The sequence below is a fragment of the Callospermophilus lateralis genome, chromosome 4 (genome assembly GCF_048772815.1).
Source record: "Callospermophilus lateralis isolate mCalLat2 chromosome 4, mCalLat2.hap1, whole genome shotgun sequence".
NCBI classification, from domain to species: Eukaryota; Metazoa; Chordata; class Mammalia; order Rodentia; family Sciuridae; genus Callospermophilus; species Callospermophilus lateralis.
Genome location: NC_135308.1, coordinates 79,767,806 through 79,789,198, shown reverse-complemented (window position 1 = coordinate 79,789,198; position 21,393 = coordinate 79,767,806). Strand labels below are relative to the sequence as shown.

The 21,393-nt window shown below is 34.2% G+C and overlaps 1 pseudogene; it reads left to right on the top strand.

The window, feature by feature from the left end:
* Positions 1-2,040: 2,040 nt before the first annotated feature.
* LOC143396717 (taste receptor type 2 member 13-like) lies at positions 2,041-2,954 on the top strand (annotated as a pseudogene).
* The last annotated feature ends 18,439 nt before the right edge of the window (positions 2,955-21,393 follow it).

The window sequence follows — 21,393 nt, the reverse complement described above, 5'->3', positions numbered from 1 at the left end:
AGTCATACCCTTGAGATGAACTTAGCCTGAGGGCTGAGCTTCAACTAGACTTCAAAACTCAAATACTGTTTGGTTCTGAGAAGCAATTACATCTTCCAACACTGGAAGACTCCAAGTTTCTCGAGAAACATGGCAATTTTTATTCATACTCACAGATATTTTCCTAGCTCAATTAAAAAAAATAATGTAGTCAACTGCACCACAATATTCAATTATAATCTCTCTTAGGAATGAGAAAATCCTCAGATATGTGATTGACTTTCCTTGTAATCATAGGAAGCCATTTACCAAATGTTTTGCCAATTCTTAATTTGCTTGCCAGCAACCAATAACATATCTTTCTGCTCATTGACAATAAATTGATAAGAAACTTGTGGTGTATGTTAGATATTTTGTTTCAGCATAACTTTACTTCAAAAGGCCCATCCCATAATAACCAGGCTTCACTAAGAAGTCCCTCAAATCTCGGGGACTTCACAGAGGAAAAGTATGTGTTTGTCTCTGCTTTTAGTTTCTATTATGTGTCCAGTACACACAGTGGTTGCACAGGGATTCAGGCAGACACATGTTCTTTCTTAACCATCATTTGAGTGTCAAGGCAAGAAGATAATTGCAACACAATATTTCCACAATTTTTATTGACTAAAAAGTTCATATGACAATGTATAACTTCAAGGGGGAAGAAGGGACCCTACAAAAATGCATTTCTTATAATTTTACAGTCATAGTTCCTTTTTCACTAACTCTCTGCTATTTGCAAGACACACAACTAAATCCTGACGGCAAAGAAATGTTGAAGAACACATACATATGTGTTTCCATTTGCACTCTTGACACAAGCTTGAAGAAATTCCTTATACTGTTTTTTTTTTAATTTTAAAAGCAAACAAGAGAGTCTTCCTGTCTATGAGAGAAAAGCCTTTGGGAATGTTGTTATTTCATTGATTTTTTATAATGTAGAATATCTGACTGTTCTGCAGATCCACCCAGCAAAGTTTGTGTGATTAATAAAATACAGACATACATAATTCACATGTTATATATTTATTAAATAAAAATAACTTTTTTCTTTATCAAGCGAAATAGCTATTTATTATATTATAGCCAAGATAAAAAGTATTTTATTTACTTAAATATCAAAGTAGATCATCTTTCTTGAGTCCCTACATTTCAGAATTTCGCTGATTCACTTTCTTTCTCAGGCAGGCTGAGGAAATACAACTCTTGGTAATGAGTAACTCTTTCTTTGCTTTGATGTTGGTTTTGAAATTGATGATATATCATAGTTCTGTGTTTTTTGACAATTGCTGCTGTTTTTTTTTAAATTAATTTTTGTTCCCTTTTATGTTTCAAAAAGAAACATGAAAGGAAAAGTGGATAATATCTGAAGCTTGGCACCTCTGGGCACAGGGTGAGTACTACTGAATTTCGAAGAAGCAGGGGATGAGGAAGTCTCAGGCCTGGTGAATGGGCTTCTCTACTTACCTGACATTTACCAGATGGGGCCTCAGCTCCACAGGAAGCTGAGGACTCTTGAAATAACATCAACTTCTCTTTGTATGTTTTTTCAAGTCCTCTGTGGCCATGCTGTGAGACAAAGAAAACGTTATTTAACTACATATTTGATGAAAGAGATATTTATAATCTGTGTACCTAAGAACTCAAGCTGGTGGAACCAAATTTTCTGCAGCTGAGACTAGGCAAAAAGTTCAAAACAGTGAAAGAGAATATGTCTTTATTTGCATGTTAGCAAATGTGAGTTTTACTTTGCTTCATAAACATCTATGAAACCTATTGTAGCCTCTGGTGAGTACATGAATATCTTAGCTAGGGCTCAGCAGAGAAACTGAAGAAAAATAAAGATTTCACAGGAACATATGCAGATTAATTAGAAAACCTTAGATATTTTTGACTTTGTACTGGATCAATGGTTAAAGAAGAAGCAGGAGAAGGAGAAAGAGGAAGAGCTTAGCTGTACATTCAAGGATATGTGTGGCATTTTACATCAGTGATATTAGACCTTAAATTTTCTGTTTGAACATGGAAAATGGCTTACAGAACATCCTCATCCTCATAATGATTGTACAGTTCATATTTGGGAATTTGAGCAACGGATTCATAGTACTGATAAACTGCATAGAGGGGGTCAATAAAAGAAAACTCTCTTTACTTGATCAAATCCTCATTGTCTTGTCAATTTCTAGAATTTTTCTGCTTTGGAAAGTATTAGTAAATTGGTTTAGTTCTCTGTATCATCCACTTTTACTCATACCTGAAATAGAAGTAAGAATTGCTATTTCTTCCTGGATATTTGCCAATCACTTCAATCTCTGGTTTGCCACAATCCTCACCATCTTTTATTTGCTCAAAATAGCCAGCTTCTCAAGGCCTATTTTTCTCTATCGAAGTGGAGAGTAAAAAAAAGTGATTCTGATGATACTGCTAGGAAACCTGATGGTCTTGATTTTAAATCAGATACAAATCAACATATATATTGAAGACTGGATTCACGGAAGTGAAAGAAACACAACTTGGAATTCCAGAATGAGTGACTTTGCAACATTTTCAGACCTGATCATATTCAATATGACTATCTTCTCCATAACTCCATTTACCGTAGCTTTGATCACTTTTCTCCTGCTAATCTTCTCCTTGTGGCAACATCTCCAGAATATACAGCACAATTTCAAAGGACCCAGAGACCCCTGGACCGATGCCCACATAACTGCCTTGAAAATTATCTCTTTCCTCCTGCTCTATGCCACTTACTTTCTGTCTTTTTTCATATCATGGTTTTTGAAGATGCATCAAAGCAAGCTGGTTCAGATTCTTTCCCTGAATTTTGGACTCATCTATCCTTCAAGCCACTCATTTATTTTGATTTTGGGAAACTCCAAGTTAAGGGACACATTTCTTTTGGTGCTGAAGCAGCTGAGGTGTGGGCTAAACGATGAGAAACTCACTACTCTGTGAGTTGTTTAACCATGAAGTATGAGGCTGAGGATATGGTTCAGTGATAGAGCACTTCCCTAGCATGTACAAGACACTGGGTTAATCCTCAGCACTGGAAAACAACAACAACAGCAACAATAAAACAAACAAAAACTAGATGCTATTTCATGTCCTAGATAATAAAAGGAATCTATGAAGAGATCAAAGATATTTAATTCTTCCTCTCAGGTTTTCCAATGTAAAGGTTATTGTAATTTTTTTTCAAATGAAGGTCTATAATAACACTGTACCTAAGAACATTACATATTTATGATGTGCATTTCTGTAATATTGATAATTTGAAATGATTTAAAGAAATTGTAGATTCCCTTAAATTTAAAAAATATGTACCAGGGCAGGATGGCAGATTAGAGGAAAGAAGCATCTAAGGTCACTTAGATATTAATTATGAATAATTAATATTTTGGTTGGTAATGACCCTTCAATTCTAAATTATTCATTGGAGATGGGTATTATTATCTCATGTACTCCTATTATTTGGTGACTCAAGGACAACTTTAAGTTATTTGACATAGAAATATGAAAAATTTGTATTTTTTACTAGTACTGATAGAATGGGAACGTTGAGAGGATTAAAAGGTTTAACTACTGTCATATATAAATAATTAGAACAAAATTTTAAAAAGTTTAAAATGAATAACTGCCATATGAAATAATGACCTTTATTTTCTAGTTATTATGCTGTACCTACGTGTACATGCATATTTTACTATGCCTTTTAAGTAAACATTATCAAGGTATAATTTATGTATAATAAAATGCACAGACTTCAGTGTACATTGCAGTTAGAGTTTGACGACACACACATGTAGTGATTACAGCATTAATGCTTTTAACAGTTCATCTTGCTCCTTGTCAACATTTCTATCCAGGCAACTACTTATCTGATTCAGTAACTAGAGTGAGTTCTTTGCTTTCTATAATTTCATTTATACATAGCCTTAGAATATGTACTATTAGAAATAGGATTTCTTAAACTCAGCATAATGCTTTGGAGGTTCATCTGTTTTGTTGTATAGCTCAATAGTTTGTTTCTGAGTGGTATGCTGGAGTATTATTAAATATACCACCTTTAAAAAATTCTTTTACCTATTGATGAATGTTTGAATGGTTCCTAATTATTGGCCATTATAAACAAAACTGCTATCAGTACAAATGTATGTGTCTTTTTTTTTGGATATATGATTTTATTGCTATCGGGTAAAGTGTCAAATCATATGGTGTTATGTTGAACTTTATTAAAAACTGTCAAGGAAAAAATATTGGCTAAAGAGCCCTCTAAAGTGGTGGTTTCATTTTAAATTCCCACTAGGAATGTGTGAGGGTCTCAGCTGACGCTCTTTTTTTGTAAATTTTTATTTTAGTAACTCTAATCAATGTGTAATGGCATGTAGTTTTATTCCACATTTTCCTGTTGGCCAATGATGCTGAACATTTTTTTCATGTAAATTTGCCTTCATGTAACTTCTTTTAGGAAATGAGCTCAAATCTTTTGCTTATTATTTAACTTGGTTCTTGTTTTCTCTTTTTATTGTCAAGTTTTAACTGTTCTCTACATAGTCTGAATATTCATCTTTTATCAAACACATGTTTTGTAAATATTTTCTCTGAGACAGTGGCTTGCCATTTCATTTTCTTCATAGTGTCTTTCAAAGAGAACATATTCAAAAAATTTTTTAATGAAATCCATTAATCAATTTTCAATGCTAGTACTTTTTCCGTTCTGTTTAAGAACTTTGCATACTCTGAGATTATGCAGGTTATCTTCTATGATTTATTTTAGAAGCTTTATAGTTTCAGGTTTTATGTGATTCATTTCAAATAAATTCTATTTGCAATATAAAGTGAGGACAGATTCATTTTTAAAATACAGATATAGATTTTACCAGTACCATTTGTTTAAAAGTCTATTTTTTTCCTCATTGTTTCAACTTGGCACTTTGTTAAAAACCAGTTGATCATGCATGTGTGGGTCTATTTCTGGATTATTTATTCTGTTCCTTTGATTTCTATGTCTGTCTTTACGTCACTAAAATACTAAAATACTTTCTTGATTACCCCAGTTTAATACTACATCTTGGAGTGCAATAGCAAATGTTCCGACATTCTTCTTTTACAAAATTTGTCAGTTTTTCTTTGCTTTTGCATATACATTTTAGATTTTGTTTATCAATTTTTTAATAAAGTTTTCTTGAATGTTTGTTTGACTTGTATTGAAGGTATAGATATGTACTTGGAATAACTGACACCTTAACAATATATCTTGTTCTTTACCTGGTCTATTGTAGTTTCCAATGTACAGTTTTTAGACACAGTTTGTTAAATTTGCCTATACATTTTCATGTTTCTGTGCCTACCAACAATGCTGATTTAAAAATTTCAATTTCTAATGGCTTGTTAATAGTGTACAGAAATGTAATGGACTTGTGTATAATACTGACTTTATGTTCTGTGAACTTGTAAAATTCTCTTGTTGGTTCTAATAATATCTTTTGGCAATTTCTTGGGATTTTTATGTATATGATTTTGCTGTCTGTAGATAAACAAATTTTGTTTTTCCCATTTGCAAACTTTATAGCTTTTATTTAATTTTCTTGTATTGTTTCACTGACTAACCTTTCTGAGGCAATATTGACTATCAATGCTGGGAACATATATCTGACTTTTCCTAATGTTAGGATAAAGTGTCCATTTTTAATACATTAATATAATGCCACCTATAGTTTTTTCATTATTAAATCCTAATAAGTCTTAGGGTTTCCATTTATTCCTTATTTGCTGAGAGCTTTTATGCTGAATGGATGCTGAATTTAATCAAATGATTTTTATTCATCTATTGAAATGATTTTATTGATATGACTTTACTACCTCATTTTGTGGATAAGGTGAATTGTTTTTATTCACTTTTAAATGTTAAGCTGGACTTTTATTGCTAGGATAAATTTTATTTGGTCCATACTTTTATTTCCTTGTAATATGTTTTTCTCATTTTGGTATAGGATATCCCCAACTTCATAAAATAAGTTGGTGGTAAAGTTTCCTCTCCTCCACTATTTTCTGACAGATTTATGGAAGATTAGTATTTTTTTCAAAAATATTTGATTTAAATCACCATTCAGGCAATCCCTTGTTTTATGAGAAGGTTTTAAATGACGAGTTTAATTTTTAACAACAGATAAACAAGGTTATTAAGATTTTTATTTCTTCTTGTAACAGGTGCAGTAAATTTGTCTTTGAAGAAAGACTGATGACAATCTTTAAATTCCAAGAATTCTAAAGAACTTCTTTATAGCCCTTCTTTTCTCCAATTCAGCTAACACTTGATGGTATTATTTAAATTCATTGCTATAAAATGCCTTTATTTTATATCTCATACATTTATATCTAATCCAGATCTCATCTCTGAACTTGATTTATATACAATCTTCCTACTCAATGTCTCTAGCTGGATGTGGAAGTCACATTTCAAAACTGACATAGCTTTAAGATATACATTATGATCTATGCCCACATCCAATACTGCTTCTGATATACTAATTTTTATCTCAGTTAAAAGCATCTTTATACTTCCAGATACACAGAAACCTAACCTTGGAGTCATCTTTGTCACCTCTCTTTTTCTCATACTCTGTCTCAAATCCACCAAATCTGTCTCAGAACACTGTGTTAACATAGATCCACAATCCAACCATTCAACACTTCATTTTATCACAGTATTTCCATGTTCACACCACCAGCACCAGAATTAACCCTTATTTAAACCATGTCCTAGGTCTAAAATCGTCTTTTTTTCTGGTTCAATCACCAAAAGCCATCTAATTAATTTTTGTTTTCATATTCTCAGAATTAGATTTTATTCTCAACAAGAGTATTTTTTTCCAAATATAAGTTAAATTATGTCACTTTTCTGCTTAAAATCTTCCAAAGTCTTTGCATCTCACTCAAGTAGCTGAATCCTTTCATTATCCCCTGAAGTCTGACATAATATTTCTCTTACAATTACTATTTATATTTTTTCTTTGGTCTGTAACTGTTTTCAGGTTTCCAAAATTGGTTGTTTTGTTTTGCTTTGTTTTTCGCACTATGAGAGATGGAACCCAGGACCTCACTCACACACACTGGGCAAGCACTTCTGCCATTAAGCTATGTCCCCAGCCCCTAATTTTGTTTTTTAAAAGGAATCATTATTATTAGATTTAATTCTGTAATCTAAGTGCTTGTTCTTGATTTGTTTTTCCTTTAGAACATTCTTTTTTTTTTTTTTTACAATGACTTTTTAACCAAAAGAAATCCTGTGTTGGCTATTACCATCTCCTAGAAAGGGATTTATTTTCTAGAATGTGTCCTTGCCTTTCCTGTACCATTTGAGTACAATTTAAGTTTTACTTTCAAAGTTTAAATTCTAGTTTTAGTTGTAGTTGGACACAATACTTTTTTCCTCATTTATTTTTATGTGGTGTGTAGGATCGAATCCAGTGCCTAGCACGTGCTAGGGGAACGCTCTACTGCTGAGCCACAACTGACTTGTGGATAAAGGAGGAGGGAACCTCACTGGAAGCATCTAGAAGTAGGGTTTCTGGGATGCTCTTTTGTTGTGTTTATGTCTATCAGATTTTGGATTCACCCATATCCAGAAGGGAATATGACAATCAGAAATTTCATGCTCACTATTTTATTGAAATATTGATGATATTTTTATTACTGCATTTTTCCAATGGTCTAAGTTTTTCAAGGACATTATCTTCTCATTCATTTTCCGAAACAAACAAATAAGGAATGAATAGAGAATATGTGACTTGCAGAAGATTTCTGATCCCTTGATAGGATTGTGAAGCCAAGTAGTAAGGTACCATGACTTCTCCCTTTCTCTCCCCTTTCCTTCCTTCCTTTACTAATTTCTGTTTGTTCACCCTTGTTAGGCACTTAGTACATAATGTGCTCTAAATGATTGCTTATAAGAAACCAAGATCAGGGCTGGGCTTGTGGCTCAGTGGTAGAGCGCTTGCATAGCACGTGTGAAGCCCTGGGTTTGATCCTCAGCACCACATAAAAATACCTTTAAATGGACCAATGGTACAGAATAGAGAACACAGAGACCAATTCACAAAATTACAACTATCTTATATTTGATAAAGGGGCTAAAAGCATGCAATGGAGGAAGGACAGCATCTTCAACAAACGGTGCTGGGAAAACTGGAAATCCATATGCAACAAAATGAAACTGAATCCCTTTCTCTCGCCATGCACAAAAGTTAACTCAAAATGGATCAAGGAGCTAGATATCAAATCAGAGACACTGCGTATGATAGAAGAAAAAGTTGGCTATGATCTACATACTGTGGGGTCTGGCTCCAAATTCCTTAATAGGACGCCCATAGCCCAAGAGTTAATAACAAGAATAAATAAATGGGACTTACTTAAATTAAAAAGTTTTTTCTCATCAAGAGAAACAATAAGAGAGGTAAATAGAGAGCCTACATCCTGGGAACAAATTTTTACCCCTCACACTTCAGATAGAGCCCTAATATCTAGAATATACAAAGAACTCAAAAAATTAAACAATAAGATAACAAATAACCCAATCAACAAATGGGCCAAGGACCTGAACAGGCAATTCACAGAGGAGGACATACAATCAATCAACAAGTACATGAAAAAATGCTCACCATCTCTAGCAGTCAGAGAAATGCAAATCAAAACCACCCTAAGATACCATCTCACTCCAGTAAGAGTGGCAGCCATTATGAAGTCAAACAACAATAAGTGCTGGCGAGGATGTGGGGAAAAGGGTACACTTGTACACTGCTGGTGGGACTGTAAATTGGTAAGGCCAATATGGAAAGCAGTATGGAGATTCCTGGGAAAGCTGGGAATGGATCCATCATTTGACCCAGCTATCGCCTTCCTCGGACTATTCCCCGAAGATCTTAAAAGAGCATACTATAGGGATACTGCCACATCAATGATTATAGCGGCACAATTCACAATAGCTAGACTGTGGAACCAGCCTATATGCCCTTCAATAGATGAATGGATAAAAAAAATGTGGCATCTATACACAATGGAGTACTACGCAGCACTAAAAAATGATAAAATCATAGAATTTGCAGGGAAATGGATGGCATTAGAGCAGATTATGCTAAGTGAATCTAGCCCATTCTTAAAAAGCAATTGCCAAATGTCTTCTTTGATATAAAGAGAGCAACTAAGAACAGAACAGGGAAGAAGAGCATGAGGAAAAGGTTAACATTAAACAAAGATGATTGGGGGGTGAGAGAGGGAGAGAAAAGGGAAAACATATGGAAATGGTAGGAGACCCTCAATGTTACACAAAATACATAGAAAAGGTTGTGAGGGGAAAGGGGGGAAACAAGGGAGAGAATTGAACAACAGCACAAGAGGTAGAGAGGGAAGATGGGAGGGGAGGGGAGGGGGGATAGTAGGGGATAGGAAAGGTAGCAGAATACAACAATCACTAATATGCCATTATGTAAAAAGGTGAGTGTGTAACCGATGTGATTCTGCAATATGTATTTGGGGTAAAAATGAGAGTTCATAATCCAATTGAGTCAAATGTATGAAAGATGATTTATCAAAAAAAAATACCTTTAAAAAAGGAAATAGAAAAACATACCTTTAAAAAAGGAAACAGAGATAATTCTTTCTTTATCTTTTCATTGTTATAAGAAATGATTAAGTATATATTTATAAAGATGATCTCTGCCACATATACTTATAAAAGTGAAAACTGAAACCAGCTTAAGCATCAATAAAGACTTTGATCATGGAAATTATTGTACAGTTACATAATATAATAGTATACAGTTATAAAAATAATAGATACAGAAGAAGGTGAAGGTGAAGAAGTAGAAGAATTATTGAGAAAAGGAAGGAAGAGAAAAAGAGAGAGAACTAAAGGGAAAAATATAAAAGAAAAAACATAGTTCTATTTATGTTTAGGAAATAATGTGAAAGTTTTCTAAGAAATGTTATTCGAAATAAGCAATGGATTTGTATACAGAATGGTGGATGTGTATACATTATACTAGCATTTGTGGGACAAAAAGCATACTATGCTTATGCACAGATAAACTTTCCAAGGCAATATTCAAAAGAATTGATGATGATAATGATTTTAGATGGGGCTGTGGGTGTGGGAGGTAGGATGAGAAATACCTTTCAGATTTCACTTCACACCTTTCTCTTCATATATATATATATATATGTGTGTGTGTGTGTGTGTGTGTGTGTGTATACACACACACACACACACACACCCCTATTTATTAGTGAGAGTGTGGACTAATATAAAGTAAGAATTTAAAGATCTACATTATAGTTGGCACCATAAAGTGCCATTTACAGGCACTGTTAACCCAAGAGCTCTGGTACACACTGAACTGAGAAAAGAATGGTCTGATGGAATTTTGAGAGAATAGACATGGAGCATGATGGAAGAGGGAGAGGGCCAAGGGAGAACACTGCTCCACTTCCCAAAGTGAAACAGCTTAACCCAGGATGTCATTCAGGGGAAAAAAAATAAAGAAAGAAAAGAAAAGAAAAGAAAAAACACATTTGGGGAACAATGTCCCTCAAAATAAGAATTTCTTTGGAGAGAATCTTAAAAATAATGGGTTTTGCTAATCTATTCCAGAGGAACTGAACAGAAACATTAAGAAATGGGTTTCATGACCTGAAATTTTAAAATGTCTACAGTGGATTTGTTGGCACCTTTAAGTTTGAGAAGTACAGGATTGAGGGCCCTTGCTGCGGAGTGACTTGCATCACATCTGTTATTGAACTCTAGACTTCTGGGATGGTTGTCTTTGGGGAGGTCTTTGTGGTCAGACACCTTGGAAAGGTGGTCTCTGGGGCCTTCCAAGAGAAGCAGGGTAAGCATTCAGCCAAAACCCTGCTTGTGATGGTCTTTGTGGGTGTCCAGGAGGAGGGGGCAATGCTGCTGATTTCCTCCCTATGGTGGTGGTGCCTGCTCTGAATGATCACCTTCATCTTCATCTGAATCATCAGCAGGGGGTCTAGGTGATAGTTCCTCAGGCACCTGATTTGGGCTTTGGTTTGGTACAGCCCAAGGATAGATTTTAGTGCTAGAAGTCTCTCTCTCATTTTAACATCTCAACCTTATCACATAGTTCTTTTCTCCCATAACCTGCATGTTGACTAGGAGCATCCCTCTCAGGGCACTGATTCCTAATGAAGGGTTTCTCTCAAGCTGTACACTGATGATAGGAAATGTCTCAAGTGTTGGCTCCTGAGTCAATCTTTTGACTGTTTTTTTTTTAATTTTTTATTTATTTTTTAACTACACGACAGCAGTGGAAAGCATTACAATTCTTATTACACATACAGGGCAAAATTTTTCATATCTCTGTATATAAAGTATGTTCATGCCAATTTATGCCTTTATACATGTACTTTTTTTTGCATTACAATTCTTGATAAACATACATACCACAATTTTTGTATCTCTGTATGTAAAGTATGTTGGCATCCAATTCAACTCTTCATATGTGTACATTATATGATGTTCATCACATCCCACCATCCTTGCTAGTCCCCTACCCGCTCCCTTTCCCTCCCACTCCTCTTCCCTATCTAGAATTCATCTATTCCTCCCATGCTCTCTCTCCCTACCTTATTATGAGTCAACCTCCCTATATCAGAGAAAACATTCGACATTTGTTTTTTGGGGGATTGGCTGACTTCACTTAGCATTATCTTCTACAACACCATCCATTTACCTGCAAATGCCATGATTTTGTTCTTTTTTAATACTGAGTAAAATTCCATTGTGTATATATGCCACATTTTTTAAAAATCCATTCATCCACTGAAGAACATCTAGGTTGACTCCACAGTTTAGCTATTGTGAATTGTGCTGCTATAAACATTGATATGGCTGTGTCTCTGTGGTATGCTGTTTTTAAGTCCTTTGGGTATAGACCTAGGAGAAGGATAGCTAGGTCAAATGGTGGTTCCATTCCCATATTTCCAAGGAATTTCCATACTGCTTTCCATATTGGCTGTACCAATTTAAAGTCCCACCAACATTGTATGAGAATACATTTTCCCCCACATTCTTGCCTACACTTATTGTTGTTTGTCTTCATAACAGCTGCCATTCTGACTGGAGTGAGATGATATCTTATAATGGTTTTGATTTGTATTTCTCTGGTTGCTAGAGATGATGAGCATTTTTTCATATATTTGTTGATTGATTGTACATCCTCTTTTGAGAAGTGTCTGTTCAGGTCCTTACCCCATTTGTTGATTGGGTTATTTGTTTTTTGGTGCTTAGCTTTTTAAGTTCTATGTATACCCTAGAGATTAGTGCTCTCAGGATGTAGGCTCTCTGCTCACCTCACAGATTGTTTCTTTTTCTGAGAATAAACTTTTTAGTTTGAGTGCATCTCATTTATTGATTCTTGGTTTTAATTCTTGTGCTATAGGAGTCTTATGAAGGAAGTTGGGTGCCTAATTTCATATGATGAAGATTAGGGCCTTCTTTTTCTTCTATTAGATGCAGAGTCTCTGGTTTAATTCCTAGGTCCTTGATCCATTTTGAAACAAGTTTTGTGCATGCTGAGAGATATGGGTTTAATTTCATTTTGTTGCATGTGGATTTCCAGTTTTCACAGCACATTTGTTGAAGATGCTATCTTTTCTCCAGTGCATGTTTTTGGCACCTTTGTCTAACATAAGATAATTGTAATTTTGGGGTTAGTCTCTTTGCCCTCTATTTTGTACCATTGGCCTACCAGCCTGTTTGGGTGCCAGTACTATGCTGATTTTGTTACTATTGCTCTGTAGTACAGTTTGAGGTCTAGTATAGCAATACCACCTACTTCACTCTTCCTGCTTAGGATTGCTTTAGCTATTCTGGGTCTCTTATTTTTCCAGATAAATTTCATTATTACTTTTTCTATTTCTATGAGGAATGTCATTGGTATTTTGATAGGAATTGCATTGAATCTGTGTAGTGCTTTTGGTAGTATGGTCATTTTGATAATATTAATTCTGCCTATCCAAGATCAAGGTAGATCCTTCCATCTTCTAAGGTCTTCTTTGATTTCTTTAGGGTTCTATAGTTTTCATTGTATAGATCTTTTGCCTCTTTGGCACCAAAACAGACTGGTAGACCAATGGTACAAAATAGAGGACACAGAGACTAACCCCAAAATTACAATTATCTTATATTAGACAAAGGTGCCAAAAACATGCACTGAAGAAAAGATAGCATCTTCAACAAATTAAGTTGATTTCTACGTATTTTATTTTTTTGAGGATATTGTGAATGGGGTAGTTTTCCTCATTTCCTTCTCAAAGGCTTTGTCACTGATATACAGAAATACCTTTGATTTATGGGTGTTGACTTTATATTCTGCTACTTTGCTGAATTAATTTACTAGTTGTAGAAGTTTTCTGGTTGAATTTTCTGGGTCTTCTAGGTATAGAATCATGTTGTCAGCAAATACAGCTAAAGTAAGTTCTTCTTTTCCTATATGTATCCATTTAATTTCTTTCGTCTGTCTAATTGCTCTGACCAGTGTTTCAAACTATGTTGAATAGAAGTGGTGAAAGAGGGTATCCCTGTATTGTTCCAGATTTTAGAGGGAATTCTTTCAATTTTTTTCTATTTAGAACGCTTTTAGCCTGAGGATTAGTATAGATAGCCTTTACGATGTTGAGATATATTCCTGTTATCCCTAGTTTTTCTAGTGTTTTGAACATGAAAGGGTGTTGTATTTTGTCAAATGCTTTTTCTACATCTATTGAGATGATCATAATTCTTATCTTTAAGTCTATTGATGTGATGAATTACATTTATTGATTTCTGTATGTTGAGCCAACCTTGCATCCCTGGGATGAATCCCACTTGATCATGGTGCACAATCTTTTTGATATGTTTTTGTATTCGATTTGCCAGAATTTTATTGAGAATTTTTGCAGCTATTTTCATTAGAGATATTGGTCTGAAGTTTTCTTTCTTTGATATATCTTTGGTTTTGGAATCAGGGTTATATTGGCCTCATAGAATGAGTTTGGAAGTGCTCCCTCTTTTTCTGTTTCCTGAAATAAATTGAAGAGTATTGATACGAGTTCTTTAATTGTCTTGTAGAACTCGGTTGTGTATCTATCTGGTCCTGGGCTTTTCTTGGTTGGTAATCCTTTGATGGCTTCTTCTATTTCCTCACTTGATATTGGTCTGTTTAAGTTGTGTATATCTTCCCTGACTCAACCTGGGTGGAACATATGACTTAAGAAATTTCTTGATGCCTTCAAAGTCTTCTATTTTATTGGAGTATAAGGTTTCAAAATAATTTCTAATTATCCTCTGTATTTCTGTAGTGTCTGTTGTGATATTTCCTCTTTTATCACATATGCTGGTAACTTGAGTTCTCTCTCTCATTCTCTTCATTAGCCTGGTTAAGGGTCTGTCAATTTTACTTATTTTTTAAAAGATCCTACTTTTTGTTTTGTCATTTTTTTTCATTTGTTTCTTTTGTTTTGATTTCATTGATTTTGGCTCTAATCTTAATTATTTTATTTTAATTATTTCTTGCCTTTTACTGCTTTTGCTGCTGGTTTGTTCTTTTTTTCCCCCTAGGGCTTTGATATGTAGTGTGAAGTTATTTATATGTTGACTTTTTCTTCTTTTAAGTAAAGAACTCCATGCAGTGAATTTTCCTCTTAGTACTGCTTTCATAGTGTCCCAGAGATTTCGATATGTTGTGTCTATGTTCTCCTTTACCTCTAAGAATTTTTTAATCTCCTCCTTGATGTCTTCTGTGACCCATTGTTTATTCAGTAGCATATTGTTTAGTCTCCAGGTGATGGAGAAATTTTTATTTTTATTTTGTCATTGATTTCCATTTCATTCCATTATGATCTGATAAAATTCATGGTAGTCTTTCTACTTTTTTGTATTTGCTAAGAGTTGCTTTGTGGAATAGTATATGGTCTATTTTAGAGAAGGAACCATGTGCTGGTGAGAAGAAGGTATATCCACTTGATGCAGATGAAATATTTTATATCTGTCAGTTAAGTCTATGTTATTGTTTGTGTTATTGATTTCTATAGTTTCTTCATTCAACTTTTATTTGGAAGATCTATCCAGTGGTGAGAGAGGTGTGTTAAAGTCACCCATGATTATTGTGTTGTGGTCAATTTGACTCTTGAACTTGAGAAGAGTTTGTTTGATGAACATATAGCTGCACCACTGTTTGGGGCATATATATTTATGATTGTTATGTCTTGTTGGTGTATGGTTCCCTTGAGCAGTATGTAATGTCCATCTTCATCCCTTTTGATTAATCTTGGCTTGAAGTCTACTTTATTTCATATGAGTATGGAAACCCCTGTTTGCTTCTGCAGTCCATGTGAGTGGTATGATTTTTTCAACCTTTCCACTTCAGTCTGTGTATGTCTTTTCCTATCAGATGAGTCTCCTGGAGGCAGCATATTTTTGGTTCTTTTTTTAATCCAATCTGCTAGTCAATGTCTCTTGATTGGTGAGTTTAAGCCATTAACATTAGGGTTACTATTGGGACATGGTTTGTATTTCCAGCCACATTTGTTTATTTTTGTTATTTTTATTTTGTTATTTTACTTGAATTGGGTTTCCTCTTTGATTAGTTTTTCCTTTAGTGTACTACCGCCCTCTGCTGATTTTCATTGCTGTTTTTCATTTCCTCTTCATGAAATATTTTGTCAAGAATGTTTTGTAGTGCTGGTTTTCTAGCTATAAATTCTTTTAATTTTGTTTATCATGGAAGATTCTTACTTCATCTTCAAATCTAAAGCTTAATTTTGTTGTATACAAGATTCTTTGTTGGCACCCATTATCTTTTGGAGCTTGATATATGTTGTTCCAGGATCTTCTAGCTTTCAGTGTCTGTGTTAAAAAATCTGCCATTATCCTAATTGGTTTTCCCTTATATGTAATCTGATTCCTTTCTCTTGTGGCTTTTAAAATTCTCTCCTTATTCTGTATGTTTGGCAGTTTCATTATAATGTGCCTTGGTGTGGGTCAGTTATGATTTTGTATATTCAGCATCCTGTAGGCTTCTTGAATTTGGATTTCCAATTCATTCTTCATGTTTGGAAAGTTTTCTGATATTATATCATTAAATAGATTGTTCATTCCTTTGGTTTGGACCTCTATGCCTTCCTCTATCCCAATAACTCTTAAATTTGGCCTTTTTATGCTATCTTATATTTCTTGAATGTTCTGCTTGTGGTTTCTTATCATTTCTGCTGTGTGGTCTATGTTCTTTTCAAGATGATTTATTTGATCTTCGTTGTCTGATGTCCTATCTTCTAAGTGATCTACTCTGTTGTTGATGATTTCATTTGAATTTTTAATTTGGTTTATTATTTCTTTTATTTCAAGGATTTCTGTTTGTTTTTTCTTTTCTTTTTTTTTTTTTGGTAAAACCTCTGTCTCCCTGTTGAGATGATCTTTTGCTTCTTGGATTTGTTTTTATAGCTCATTGTTGAAGTGATCTTTCACTGCCGATATTTGTTCTCTTATATCTTCTTTGAGATCCCAAAGCATTTTAACCATGTATATCCTGAAATCTTTGTCTGTCATTTTTCTGCTTGTAGCTGCCAATGCTTATAATGTTATTTCATCTTGATTTGTTTGTGCTACTTTCTTCCCTTATCTTTTCATGTTGCTCATGTGTCTTCCTTTCCATCTCTGTGGATCTGGTATATTATTGTTTTACCCTATAGATTCATAGTGCTTTTGTAGGGTTCCAAGATATCAGGTGGCAATCTGATCTGATAGCCACACCCACCAAAAAATGGTGAGGAAGGTTTTCCAAGGTGGGGTTGGTCGGCTTCCAGCGCCGGGGTGTCTGGTGAGGTGGGGGGAGCTGGGTGATGGCCTTGTTCTGTAGATAGGTAGCAGCTGTGAGACCTGCATGGGAGCGAAGCACAGTCTGGAGTTTTGCAGAGGTGCTGATAGGCTATTCTGCTATGCCGCTTGTTAGCTGTGTGTGAGCTAGACCTGCAGGCTTTGTGTCTGGAGTTTGAAGACTTGCTCAAGCACAGAGGTTCTGATTTTTGCATGGGTGGTGGAAGCACTGGTGATTTCTGAAAAAAATCTGCTGTATAGGGGTCTTCTCACACCCTCTGGGATGTTGTATTTCGTCTAGGTTAGACTTTGTGGAGAAGCTGCCTGTGTGTTTTCTTGGTTTCAAGCCACAGAGCAAATAAAAATGAGACCTCTTCTATTCTACCACCTTGGATTCTGCTTGCGTTCCTGATAATTGCCATTCTGACTGGAGTGATTTGCATTTCTCTAATTACTATGGATGTTCACCATTTTTTCATATATGTGTTGATCAATTGTATTTCTTCTTTTGTGAAGTGTCTGTTCTGTTCCTTAGCCATCTATTGATTGAGTTGTTTGTTTGTTTGTTTATTTATTTGTGTGTGTGTGTGTGTGTGTGTGTGTGTTAAGTTTTTTGAGTTCTTTATGTATCCTGGAGATTAATGCTCTATCTGAGGTGCATGAGGTAAAATTTTTCTTCCATTCTCTAGGCTCTCTACTCATGGTGTTGATTGTTTTCTTTGCCGAGAAGAGCTTTTTGATTTGAATCCATCCTATTTATTGATTCTTGATTTTACTACTTGGGCATTAGGAATCTTGTTAAGGAAGTCAGATGGTAGGCCAACATGTAGAAGATTCAGGGCTATTTTTTGTTCTATTTGGCACTGGGTCTCTGTTCTAGGGCCTAAATCTTTGATCTACATTGAGTGGATTTCATGCAGGGTGAGAAAGAGGGGTTTAATTTTACTTTGCTACATGTGGTTTTCCAATTTTCCCAGCACCATTTGTTGGATAGGCTATCTTTTCTCCAGTGAATGTGTTTGGCTATTTGTCTTAAGTGAGATCACTATATTTATATGGGTTGTCTCTGTGTATTCTGTTCTCTACCATTGGTCTATGTGTTTGTTTTAGTGCCAATACCATGCCATTTTTGTTACTATGTCTCTATAGTATAGTTTCAGGTCTGGTATTGTGATGTCTCCTTCTTCATGCTTCTTACCAAGAATTGCTTTGGTTATTTGGGCTCTCTTATTTTTTCCAAATAAAGTTTGTGATTGATTTTTCTACTTCTACAGAGAGAAATATTTCATACTGCTTAAGAAAATTATACATCAGTAAGATACACCATTGAATTTTAATAATAATTTCAGTAAATGTGTATAATGCTTCGGTAACATGACCATATTGATAATACTAATTCTGACTATTCAGGAGCATGGGATATGTTTCCATCTTCTAAGATCTTATTCATTTGTTTTCTTTAGTCTTGTGTAGTTTTTATTTTACAGGTCTGTCACCATTTTTGCTGGAATGATTCCCAAGGTGTTTTTTGTCTTGTTTATTTGTTTTAAGGCTATTGTGAATGGATAGTTTTCCTAATTTCTCTTTCAGTGGATTCATCACTGATGTATAAAAAATACATTTGATTTGTGGATGTGATTTTATATTAGTCTATTTTACTGAGTTTATTTATTAGTTCTAGAAATTTTCTGGTGGAAAATTTTGGATCTTCTAAATACAGAGTTATGCCATTGGCAAATAGAGATCACTTGAATTCTTTTATTCATATTCATGCCCCTTTAAATTCTTTTTTCTAATTACTCTGGCTAGATTTTCAAGAACACAAGTTTAATACAAGTGATTAAAGAGGACATCCTTGTCTTGTTCTAGTTTTTAGAACCAAACTTGCATCCCTGGGATGAACCCCAAATAATATGTTTTTCTATGTGATTTGCCTAAATTTTATTGAAAAATTTTTATGTATATTCATTATGGATATTGGTCTGAAGATTTCTTTCCTTGATGTGTCTTTGTCTGGTTTAGGTATCACGGTGATATTAGCCATATAGGATAAGTTTGGAAGGGTTTCTTCCTTTTGTATTTCAAAATACTTTGAGGATACTGGTGATGATTCTTCTTTGAAGATATTGTAAAACTCGACTGAGAATCCATCTGGTCCTGGCCTTTTCTTGATTTGTAGGCTTTTGATGGCATGTGATAGACTGGATTAAAAAAACAAGACCCAACAATATGCTGTTTCCAAGAGACTCTCCTCATAGTCAAAGACGTCTGCAGACTGAAGGTGAAAGAATGGGAAAAGATATATTACTCATATGTATCATGTAAACAAGCAGAGGTTTCCATCCTCATATCAGATAAAGTGAATTTCAATCCAAAAATAATCTTAAGGGACAGAGAGATATTTCATACTGCTTAAGAAAATTATACATCAGTAAGATGTAACAATTGAAAATATTTATGCTCCAATCAATGGAGCATCTATGTACATCAAACAAACCCTTCTCAATTTCAAGAATCCAAAACCACAACACAATAATACTGGGTGACCTTAATGCACCTCTCTCACTACTGGAAAGATCATCCAAACAAAAACTATATAAAGAAACTATAGAACTAAATAATATATCAATATTTTGGAATTAACAGACATATATAGAAAGTTTCATTCATCAGTGAGTGAATACACTTTCTTCTCAGCAGCATGCAGATCCTTCTCTAAAGTAGAACATATCTGTGCCGCAAAGCAACTCTAAGTAAATACAAAAATAATTTCTATCAGAACCCAATGGAATGCAACTGGAAATCTATGAAATTATAAAAATAGAGACTTGTTTAAAACCTGGAGCCTAAATAATACACTATTGAATGACAACTGAATAACAGAATAAATCAAGAATGAAATAAATAAAATACTTAGAATTAAATGAGAATGCCAACACAACATAGCAAAATCTCTGGTACAACATGAAGTCAGTACTAACAAGAGAGTTCATTGCATTGAGCTCATTCATTAAAGAAAAAACGTCAACAAATAAGTGACTTAAGATTGCATCTCAAAGCTCTAGAAAAAGAAGAACAAACCAACAACAAAAGCAGTATCAGACAGGGAATAATTAAAATCATAGCTGAAACTGATGAATTTGAAACAAAGGAAATAATTAAAAATTTGACAAAATAAAAATTTGGTGCTTTGAAAAAATAAATAATATTATAAATCAATCACCACACAAACGAAGAGAGTTGAGAAAACTCAAATTACAAAAATACATGACAAAAAGGAAATATCACACTACTGAAACACAGAAGATATTTAGAAACAATTTTGAAAATTTATCCTTCAGTAAAATAGAACATCAGGAAGACCTCAACAAATTTCTAGAGACATAGGACCTACCCAAACTGATTCAAGAGTATATACACAATTTAAACAGATCAATTTCAACCAATGAAATAGAAGACACCATCAGAAGCCTACCCATCATTCAGTATTTTAGAATAATAACAAGAAACACATCTAATTTTTATGAGCTATTTGACATTCATTATTTTTTCCAATACATTGAAAAGAAAAAAAATATATGTAATATATATATATATATATATATATATATATATATATATATTACATACACACAAACACACACACATACACACACACACACACAAATACACACACAGACCTTGTTTACTTTTTGTACTGTGGCTTGAACCTGGAGGAACTTTACTACTGAGCTACCATCCCAGTCCTTTTCATTTTTTTATTTTGACACAGTTCTAAGTTGCTTAGGCTGCTTTGAACTTGCAATCCACCTGCTTCAGCCTCCCAAGTCACTGGAATTATTGGCATGTGCCACAGTGCCTATGTTTGAAACTTTAAATGTTGAAAACCCCTAACAAAGGCAATGGTAGTCTCAGTTTTTTGTTCATTTGTTTCTTTGTTTATCAATGACTTATAGATTCCAGTTTCTAAATTGCAAGAGAACCAGAGACCCTGGATTGAAAAGTGCCCATTATTGCTCTGTTTGAACTTCTCCTACCTGAAACTTCATTACTCACCTAATCCATTTTCTCCAAAAATTCTGTAGGGGAAACCAGTGTGATGTTTGAAACTAGACAGAATTAAAAATGCTCAAATATATATGAGCTACTAGACAAAGATATTGGATTTGTACTTGAAAAACATCTCAGTTATGACCTTTGCTATGGTTCAATATGGTTTGAGTGTCTGCTATGGGCTCATGGGCAGAAGCATAATCCTCATAAGATAGTAAGAGGGTAGATTCTTTATCCAAGACTGAACACTGACCTTTTAATGTTCAATGAGAAGCAGTGAGCTCAGGGCTCCACTTAATTCCTAAGCTTGTTTCTTTAATTTTTTGTGGTCATTATCTTGATCTCCTGAAATTTACAATGCTACTATTACAACATTTTAATTATGAGGTTGACATAAAGTTGTCAAGTGTTTGTTTTACTTCCTAATGTCAGCGTATATTTATTCATAG